Source organism: Oncorhynchus gorbuscha, linkage group LG11 (assembly GCF_021184085.1).
Source record: "Oncorhynchus gorbuscha isolate QuinsamMale2020 ecotype Even-year linkage group LG11, OgorEven_v1.0, whole genome shotgun sequence".
Classification (NCBI taxonomy): domain Eukaryota; kingdom Metazoa; phylum Chordata; class Actinopteri; order Salmoniformes; family Salmonidae; genus Oncorhynchus; species Oncorhynchus gorbuscha.
This window is the reverse complement of record NC_060183.1, coordinates 62,599,344-62,610,609: the sequence shown is the minus strand read 5'-3', so window position 1 is coordinate 62,610,609 and position 11,266 is coordinate 62,599,344.

Genomic DNA, 11,266 nt, shown 5'->3' with positions numbered 1-11,266 from the left:
TGAATAACTGATCTTGCCTTTAAAATCTGAATAACTGATTTTGCCTCGTTTTTGCCCCACTGTGGGGCAAAAAAAAGTATTTAGTCAGCCACCAATTGTGCAAGTTCTCACACTTAGAAAGATGAGAGGCCTGTAATTTTCATCATAGGTACACTTCAACTATGACAGACAAAATGAAAAAAATGAAAAAATCCAGAAAATCACATTGTAGGATTTTTTATGAATTTATTTGCAAATTATGTTGGAAAATAAGTATTTAGTCACCTACAAACAAGCATGATTTCTGGCTCTCACAGACCTGTAACTTCTTCTTTAAGAGGCTCTTCTGTCCTCCACTCGTTACCTGTATTAATGGCACCTGTTTGAACTTGTTATCAGTATAAAAGACACCTGTCCACAACCTCAAACTGTCACACTCCAAACTCCACTATGGCCAAGACCAAAGAGCTGTGAAAGGACACCAGAAACAAAATTGTAGACCTGCACCACGCTGGGAAGACTGAATCTGCAACAGGTAAGCAGCTTAGTTTGAAGAAATCAACTGTGGGAGCAATTATTAGGAAATGGAAGACATACAAGACCACTGATAATCTCCCTCGATCTGGGGCTCCACGCAAGATCTAACGCCGTGGGGTCAAAATGATCACAAGAACAGTGAGCAAAAATCCCAGAACCACACGGGGGGACCTAGTGAATGACCTGCAGAGAGCTGGGACCAAAGTAACAAAGCCTTCCATCAGTAACACACTACGCCGCCAGGAACTCAAATCCTGCAGTGCCAGACGTCCTGCTTAAGCCAGTACATGTCCAGGCCCGTCTGAAGTTTGCTAGAGAGCATTTGGATGATCCAGAAGAAGATTGGGAGAATGTCATGTGGTCAGATGAAACCAAAATATAACTTTTTGGTAAAAACTCAACTCGTCCTGTTTGGAGGACAAAGAATGCTGAGTTGCATCCAAAGAACACCATACCTACTGTGAAGCATGGGGGTGGAAACATCATGCTTTGGGGCTGTTTTTCTGCAAAGGGACCAGGACGACTGATCAGTGTAAAGGAAAGAATGAATGGGGCCATGTATTGTGAGATTTTGAGTGAAAACCTCCTTCCATCAGCAAGGGCATTGAAGATGAAACGTGGCTGGGTCTTTCAGCATGACAATGATCCCAAACACACCGCCCGGGCAACGAAGGAGTGGCTTCGTAAGAAGCATTTCAAGGTCCTGGAGTGGCCTAGCCAGTCTCCAGATCTCAACCCCATAGAAAATCTTTGGAGGGAGTTGAAAGTCCGTGTTGCCCAGCAACAGCCCAAAAACATCACTGCTCTAGAGGAGATCTGCATGGAGGAATGGGCCAAAATACCAGCAACAGTATCTCAATACTTTGTTATATATCCTTTGTTGGCAATGACAGAGGTCAAACATTTTCTGTAAGTCTTCACAAGGTTTTCACACACTGTTGCTGGTATTTTGTCCCATTCCTCTATGCAGATCTCCTCTAGAGCAGTGATGTTTTGGGGCTGTTATTGGGCAACACGGACTTTCAACTCCCTCCAAAGATTTTCTATGGGGTTTGAGGAATAACTCCAAGCGGGCTGTCATATGCGGGATAACTCCAAGCGGGCTGTCATACGCTTTTTACTGAGGAGTAGCTTCCCTCTGGCCACCATAAAGGCCTGATTGGTAGAGTGCTGCAGAGATGGGAGAACCTTCCAGAAGAACAATCATCTCCACAGAGGAACTCTGGAGCTCTGTCAGAGTGAGCAACGGATTCTTGGTCATCTCACTGACCAAGGCTCTTCTCCCCTGATTACTCAGGTGTCCAGCTCTATGAAGAATCTTCTTCCATTTAAGAATGATGGAGGCTACTGTGTTCTTGAGGGCCTTCAATGCTACAGAAATGTTTTGGTACCCTTCTGCAGATCTGTGCCTCGACACAATCCTGCCTCAGAGTCCTACGGACAATTATTTCGATCTCCTGGCTTGGTTTTTGCTCTGATATGCACTGTCAACTGTGGGACCTTATACAGACAGGTGTTTGCCTTTCTAAATCATGTCCAATCAATTGCATTTACCACAGGTGGACTCCAATCAAGTTGTAGAAACATCTCAAGGATGGTCAATGCACTTGAGCTCAATTTCGAGCCTCATAGCAAAGGGTCTGAATACTTATGTAAATAAGGGATTTATGTTTTTTTATTTGTAATACATTTTCAAATATTTCATATGTTGTCCCCCGGGTGGCGCAGTGGTTAAGGGCACTGTACTGCAGCACCAGCTGTGCCACCAGAGACTCTGGGTTCGCGCCCAGTCTCTTTCGTAACCGGCCGCGACCGGGAGGTCCATGGGGCGACGCACAATTGGCCTAGCGTCCTCCGGGTTAGGGAGGGTTTGGCCGGTAGGGATATCCTTGTCTCATCGCGCACCAGCGTCTCCTGTGGCAGGCGGGTGCAGTGCGCGCTAACCAAGGTTGCCAGGTCAAAAGTAACAGTCAGTATCTGGTGTGGCCACCAGCTGCATTAAATACTGCAGTGCATCTCCTCCTCATGGACTGCACCAAATTTGCCAGTTCTTGTTACCCCACTCTTCCAGCAAGTTCCCGGACATTTCTGGGGGGAATGGCCCTAGCTCTCACCCTCCGATCCAACAGGTCCCAGACGTGCTCAATGGGATTGAGATTCGGCTCTTCACTGGCCATGTCAGAACACTGACATTCCTGTCTTGCAGGAAATCACGCACAGAATAAGCAGTATGGCTGGTGGCATTGTCATACTGGAGCGTCATGTCAGGATGAGCCTGCAGGAAGGGTACCACATGAGGGAGGAGGAGGTCTTCCCTGTAACGCACAGCGTTGAGATTGCCTGCAACCCTCCATCTCCAAATTGATCCTGCTCCAGAGTACAGGCCCCGGTGTAACGCTCATTCCTTAGACGATAAATGCGAATCCGACCATCACCCCTGGTGAGACAAAACCGCGACTTGTCAGTGAAGAGCACTTTTTGCCAGTCCAGTCTGGTCCAGTGACGGTAGGTTTGTGCCCATAGGCGACGTTGTTGCCGGTGATGTCTGGTGACGACCTTACCTTTACAACAGGCCTACGAGCCCTCAGTCCAGCCTCTCTCAGCCTATTGCGGACAGTTTGAGCACTGATGGTTTGCACCCGTTCCACAGGTGCATGTTCATTAATTGTTGATGGTTCATCGAACAAGCATGGGAAACAGTTTCTTATGGCTGCGATCCCCGTACAGGGATCAACATCCGGGGAAATTTCAGAGTGACTAACTAAAAATACAACGTCGTAACATTAAACATTATTGAAAATACAAGCGTCTTACATCCTTCAAAAGATTAGAATCTTGGTAATCAAACTCTGTTTTCAGATTTAAAACAGCTATTACAGAGAACAAATGCCATGCTTTTGTTTGAGAAGAGCGATCAACAACAACAAACATTTTCCGCCATGACAGTTTTGACACATTCACATCTGAAGGTAGAATTATGACTTACATTCTGATATCTTGCTCTTATTTCTCTTCCTGAGGGTCCCAATGATCACATGAAGTGCCGTTTTCTTTGATAAAATCAATTTTTATAGCCTAAAACGAAACATTTTGTAAACCGTTTGTGTCGTGAATTCCATCACTATCAACTTTTGACGGAGCATTTGACATAATTACACACACTAAACAAATGTAAATGCAAACGCGTAACAAACTTCATTCTCGCCATTGACCATCAGACTAGTTGCAGTCACGCCTGTTACGCACAGCAGTGTTTTGGAAAGTAGTATTTTGGAAAGTGTTTTTTCAACGATTTCATTGAAGACATCATGGCGAATAAATCAGGAAAAGCGAAGTCCAAGTCTAAGTATACAGATTTGCACCAGATTATAGAAGAGATTGATCGGGAAAGTGTGAGAGATTTTTTGTTTGAGGAATCTTTGAGTGAACACAGTTATGATTCAAACATTGAGGAGCTGTTTCTGCAAGGGCAGGACGTACTTCTGGACTGGTAAGTGCTAATGCCGTTTTATGAAATATAAATATATATATATATCGATATTGTTTTTTGAAAAAAAAAATATAGAATTTTTTTTGCAATTTGCAATGAAATGTGTGATGAAATGTGTAAAGTACACATTGGCTTTAGTGTGTATGTGTATGTATGTGTACGACTCATAACCTGTGTGTGTGTGTGTGTGTGTGTGTGTGTGTGTGTGTGTGTGTGTGTGTGTGTGTGTGTGTGTGTGTGTGTGTGTGTGTGTGTGTGTGTGTGTGTGTGTGTGTGTGTGTGTGTATATATATATATATATATATATATATATATATATATATATATTCCATATTCCATGTCAGATATATATATTTTCCATTTTTTATTCAAATGGAAAGGAGTAGAACAGCAAACACACACATGGTCACTGTGCCTGCTACTCCTCTCCATTTCCATATGAAATAGCCACTGTTCAGGGAAGGGCAGGCCCACAACAATGGCCGGAGTTGAATGGAACAGCACTTCACCTCAGTGACTGTTCCCTCTGCTCTATACAATAGATATCTGTTTATTTTATGTGATGATAAAAGGCTCATACAATACAAATATTTTTTAAAATGTTTTCTTTCACAGTGATAGCGACTCCAACTGGGAGCCCCTGGTGCCATGGTGCCCATCCCCCGCCTGGCCATCTAGAGGTGTGAAGACAGTAACAAAGAAGAGGAGGAAGGGAAGTGTGGAACCTGCTGGCAGAGAGGTAGAGGGGCAATGGCACTCTGTGCTGGAGGAGCCACATCCTCCAATATTCCAACCAAAAAGGCCACCAGGACCTCAGCTCGACATGTCATCAAAATACAGCCCCATGCAACTTTTTCTATTGTTTTTCACCCCAGCAGTTGTTGATTCCCTGGTGTGTAATACTAACAAGTATGGGGCTAGGAAGCAAGCAGGAAAGAAAGAGGCATGGTAGCCCATTTCCATGTCAGACCATTTCTGCTACTTTTCACTGGTAATTTACATGGGGCTGGTGAAGTTAAAACCCCTAAAGGATTACTGGAAAACATCCCCACTCTATCACCTGCCCCCCCCAAAAAAAATGTCATGTCCTCCACAAGGTTTTTAAATATCTCACGGGCGCTTCACATCAGTGACCGAGAAGTTGATGAGGAGAATGACAGGAGGAGAGGCACCGCAAGGTTTGATAGGCTCTGCAAAGTCAAAACAAGTTCTGCAAATTAATTACTTAAAAAACATACAGTGTGATTTTCTGGATTTTTGTTTTACATTCCGTCTCTCATGGTTGAAGTGTACCTATGATAAAAAACTACAGACCTCTACATGATTTGTAAGTAGGAAAACCTGCAAAATCGTCAGTGTGTCAAATAATTGTTCTCCCCACTGTAGCTTGGACTGTAGCCTTTAAAAGCCTATTCCTGCTCTTTTCCCGTGATCCATCAAACACATTTGGTGTGTCGTCATAGTGGTCTCTGACTTTTGGTCAGACTCGTTCAGGTTGCATAAACTTAAACTTGTTCCTTTTTTCAATGCTGATTTGAAATTCATTGAGAAAACAGAGAAGTGTCAAAGATTTTTCATTTTCTTGTAATCCCTTACATGTAACGGAATACATGGAATCCGTTACTCCCCAACCCTGGGTGTTGGTACTCAGCTCTGGTGAGCTCCTGCCCAAATCAAGCACGGCTTCTTATCCCCTGTGCAAATAGCCTACAGCTGTGGCTGTCCCTAACTCATTTGTGCTGAGGGCCCGGAATATTGTATACAATGTTGAACATTCTCTAGCACAAGCAATGGGCTGGATCCATGTTAGGGAAATACTCAAAATTTCAGTTTCATAAAAAGTTATGAGAAAAGTTATTGCGGTTACTAAAACAGAAAACTTTTTCTCTGAATAATATATTTTTGTTCTGCATAAAGATATGTTTTGTCTACATTGTTGCAAAGTGGTCAAAGTAGCCAATTTGTGTCAAAAGTTGCACTGTTGCATTTACAGTAAGTAGAATGCCGGAAGTGATGTCACAATGCGTCCTTTTAGAATCTTAAGAAAATGCAATGAAAGTGAATGAAGATGGAGATAAAGGACAAAGTTGAATAGTTAAAAAATGTATAAAAGATACAAAGAAGTTGTATACAAACACTATTCCAGACCAATCTGTATGTTTTCATGTTTGAATGACGTTTCTAGCTTAAACAGTGTAGGAGTAGTAGCGTTGAGAACAATTAGTATGACGAAGATATAGAATTGGACATTTGTTTTTCATAAGTCCCATTAACAATAAATCAGAAGTATGTTGAAGATTTAAAGTTGCGACTCTTGCATCGCAAGCCCTTAATTAAACCACAAACAATACAAGATCACACACAAACAATTAGATTTCTTATTTGAAACAAAACATTTTGTAATGTTCTGTAACTTTATGGCACAAATACCTTTTTTAAGATCTTAAAAAAAAAAAAAAAAATGATATCCTCCAGACCAAATATAAGTCCCATTTAGTAAATGCAATACTTGTTTGTACTAAATAGATATGTAGCGCCACCTGCTGTATGTAATGCAACATGCAGGACTGTGACAAGTGCTGTAAATGTACTTGACTTGAAGTATGTATAATTCACACCAACACTACTTACTCTACATTAGCACCCCTAATTTGAGAAATCAAGCAGCTCTTCCATTGCTGAATCCATGGATTATACATTCATACAAATTGACATTTCAGTAATAATGAGTATGAGCTAAAAAGTTATTGTAGTGATAATATATAGTGCATGGTGTTTGTATACAACATTGACAATGTGCATAGGCTATACATTTCACATTGCTGAGTAAATGTCTCTACAATGGTGACAAAATAAACAAAACAATAATTCTACACTACAGGCATAGAAGTGAGCTCACTTAGCTTGCATAGAAAAGCATTTCCTTGTATTGTTCACTGTGACCGTTTAAGAAATGGTACAATACACAAATTAACAAAGACTATTTGGTTATTAGGTAAATCCATTTGAATTCAATAACTTTATGACAGCAACCTTTTTGATTTGAATGAAAACTTCCATACATATTTTCCCAGTGCTCAGAAAATAACTTTTTGGAACTGAATGCCAAAACATTCAAGAGATAAAGGTGCTCAAAGTTGACTGTATTGCAAATCCCACCATACAATGAGACAATTTAAAAGCTTACAAACAGGGTTGTCAAACTATTTTTTAATACAATGTCATTGTTTACCTTAAATGTAAATTATAAAAGATTGTGAATTCCATTTTTGCTAAGAACCTAATTTACATCTGAGGTTTTTATGTTGTGCCGGCCATCGGTTGAGACACAAAATGCTCTTGAATACCGGGTGAGTGTCGCGTTTTGGCAATAAATATACTAAAATGGGAATCCAATGGAAATGTTTATTTTCAAATGTTACCACTAAAATGGTTGGAGGTCCACACATTTAAGAATGCTGACTTGAATGGAAATATCTGTTGTTTGAAATTGTACTGTCGTTCCTCCATAGGAAACTTATTGAAATAATAGAAATATAGATAATAGAATAGACATCTGTGGTAGTAATTAGAAGTTCAAATTTCAATTTCAATGGTGTACCAGTAAAATTGTATTGGTCTGAAGGGATAAAGTAGGTCCATTCTATGAATTCTACTTCAATGATTTAACAATGACACCCACCGTGTATTCAAGAGCACGTTGTGTCTCAACTACAACATGCACGAATATGAAAAATATCAGAGTTTGAGTTTAGATCATTGACATTAAAGGTTAAGAAGTGAGCTCACTTAGCTTGCATAGAAAAGCATTTCCTTGTATTACAATTTTTGTTTTGGCATTCAGGTCCAAAAAGTCCCTTTCTGACCACTTCTTCCATTGGCAAACATGTCTGGAAAGTTTGGTTTAAATCAAAAGTGATGTGTTCAAAAAGGAATTGAATTCAAATGGATTTACCCTTTTCACACAGACCATCAAACTTCATAGAAATGGTTTTGGAGACTTTAAACCTGCTTCAATAAACCAACTTCAACGGAAATATATTTAAGATAAAGATTTAAGATGTAGTAGAAAGAAAAGAAAATGATCCATTACAGTTTCTTTTTCTCTTACCCTAAATGTATCTTCTTGGTAGTCGGGTGCAGGTCAGAAACAGCTTTGGTCCATGTCAATCAGACCAGCAGCTTCTTGCATGGTCTGAAACAAGGGAAATGTACAATATACATACAGTGTACAAAATAGTAGGAACATCTGCTCTTTCCTTGTCATAGACTTACCAGGTGAATATAGGTGAAAGCTACAGTATGATCCCTTACTGATGTCACCTGTTAAATCCACTTACATCAGTGTAGATGAAGGGGAGGAGACATGTTAAAGTAGGATTTTTAAGCCTTGAGACAATTGAGACATGGATTGTGTATGTGTGCCATTCAGAGGGTGAATGGGCAAGATAAAGGATGAGAGTGCCTTTGAACGGGGTATAGTAGTACGTGCCAGGCGCACCGGTTTGTGTGTCAAGAACTGCAACGCTGCTGGGTTTTTCACACTCAACAGTTTCCCGTGTGTATCAATAATGGTCCACCACCCAAAGGACAACCAGCCAACTTGGCACAACTATGGGAAGAATTGGCGTCAACATGGACAGGCATCCCTGTGGAATGCTTTTGACACCTTCTAGTCCATGCCACGACAAATTGAGGCTGTTCTAAGGGCAAAAGGGGGTGCAACTCAATATTAGGAAGGTGTTCCTAATGTTTCATAGACTCAGTGTATGTCCATTCTTCATATTTAGAGTTGGGCATAGCTAACCTAGATTTAGGAGTACCATGGTCACTGGCTATGGATGAATGTCTGGGAACGCCCCCTGGAAACTTGCTATAATCAGATCATATTGCCTGAGTAGGCCTCTCTCTCTCACCCATATTACATGGTTTCGAGTGTTAATTTCCACACACCTCTGGGTAATATGATTTGGGAGTGAGTAAGCCAATAGATGAAACACCATATGTATATGCTGCTTACAAATCTGTACTCCTTCACTAATAACATCTGCTAAATGTATGCAACCAATAAAATTAGATTTTTGATTTGATAAGCATAAAAGTAGTTCCCCTTGGCTTTCACAACCTCTCAAGTCTGAACAGGGAAGGAAGGTATGCTTGTGGCTGAGAATGCTACTTTACACAGCTCTAATCTGCTTGGTCTTCTCCAAGGATTAACCCAGACAAATTTATAGGATAGAGAAAACCTATTTCTAAATAAATCAGAGCTATGCCAATCTAGTATTGGTTCTCTTTGCCATTTTAGTTAAGGCTGCAACATCTCTCAGGGTGTAGGCGAAAGTTCTCCTATACATTCAAGATAATGATCAGAATTTCCTCTTTTCTACTTGGTAGTTGTTTATGTAAACTCAGGTCACAACAGAAAGTGAACCATTGCTAAATGCCACTCGGCTGACAAAGCCAAGGCCATATCATTTTTGTTTTATGTATTTCTATTGAAAAATAAAACATTACACACAATATGTAATATTACAAATGTAATATGTACAATATTTACATTTTATTGATCAGATTAGCTTTACGAGCATATGCATAGGTGATAGAAATATCATACATTCATGGTTTACAATGCTCAGTGAAAATCTGCACATCCCTTTAACAGCTTCAAAAGGTTCTGCCTTAAAATTCTAAAAAGGGATTACATTCTAGTTTTTTTCTACCAATTTACACAACCTGCTCCACATTTTCAAAGTGAAAAACAACGTAAAAACATTTATTATGAAGATGTCTTGATTGTGCAGGTCTTCACAATTACAGCTGAAAATAATTTTAAATACGATTCTAACAACCCCTCGTATTTTCAAGTAATGTGGTGGCATCATATTATGGGTATGCTTGTCACCGGCAGATACTGGGGAGTCTGTCAAGATCAAAGACAAATAAAGGAGAAATGCCCAGGTAAATACAGTGCATTCGGAAAGTATTCAGACCCCTTCTCTTTTTCCACATTTGGTTATCTAAAATTGATTAAATATTTTGTTTTAATCCTCAATCTACACACAATACCCCATAATGACAAAGCAAAACCAGTTTTGTAGAAAGTTTCCAATTGATATATTTAAAAAAAACAGACATTTTGCTATGAGACTTAACATTGAGCTCAGGTATATATATTTCCATTGATCATCCTTGAGATGTTTCTACAACCTGTTTGGAGTCCACCTGTGGTAAATTCAATTGATTGGACATGATTTGGAAAGTTACACACCTGTCTATATAAAAAAGGTCCTACAGTTGACAGTACATACAAAAACCAAGCCATGAGGTCGAATGAATTGTCCATGGAGCTCCGAGACAGGATTGTGTCGAGGCACAGAAATGGGAAAGGGTACCAACAGCATTGAAGGTCCCCAAGAACACAGTGGCCTCCATCATTCTTAAATGGAACCAACAAGACTTCTTACTAGAGCTGGCTGCAAGGCCAAACTGAGCAGTCGGTGGAGAAGGGCCTTGGTCAGGGAGGTGATCAAGAACCCGATGGTCACTCTAACAGAGCTCCAGAGTTCCTCTGTGGAGATGGGAGAACCTTCTAGAAGGACAACCATCTCTGCAGCACTCTACCAATCAGGCCTTTATGGTAGAGTGGGCAGACGGAAGTCACTCCTCAGTAAAAGGCACATGATAGCACGCTTGGAGTTTGCCAAAAGGTACCTAAAGGACTCACAGACTAAGAGAAACAAGATTCTCTGGTCTGATTAAACCAAGATTAAGCTCTTTGGCCTCAATGCCAAGCCTCACGTCTGGAGGAAAACTGGCACCATCCCTACGGTGAAGCATGGTGGTGGCAGCATCATGCTGTGGGAGACTAGTCAGTATCGAGGGAAAGATGAACGGAGCAAAGTACAGAGATCCTTGATGAAAACCTGCTCCAGACCACTCAGGACCTCAGAGACTGGGGCGATGGTTCACCTTCCAACAGGACAACGACCCTAACCACACAGCCAAAATAATGTGGGAGTGGCTTCGGGAGAAGTCTCTGAATGTCCTTGAATGGCCCAGCCAGAGCCTGGACTTGAACCTGATTGAACATCTCTGGAGAGACATGAAAATAGCTGTGAGGCAACGCTACCCATCCAACCTGACAGAGCTTGAGAGGATCTACAGAGAAGAATGGGAGAAACGCCCCAAATACAGGTGTGCCAAGCTTGTAGCGTCATACCCAAGAAGATTTCAACAAAGTACTGAGCAAAAATTTCGAAA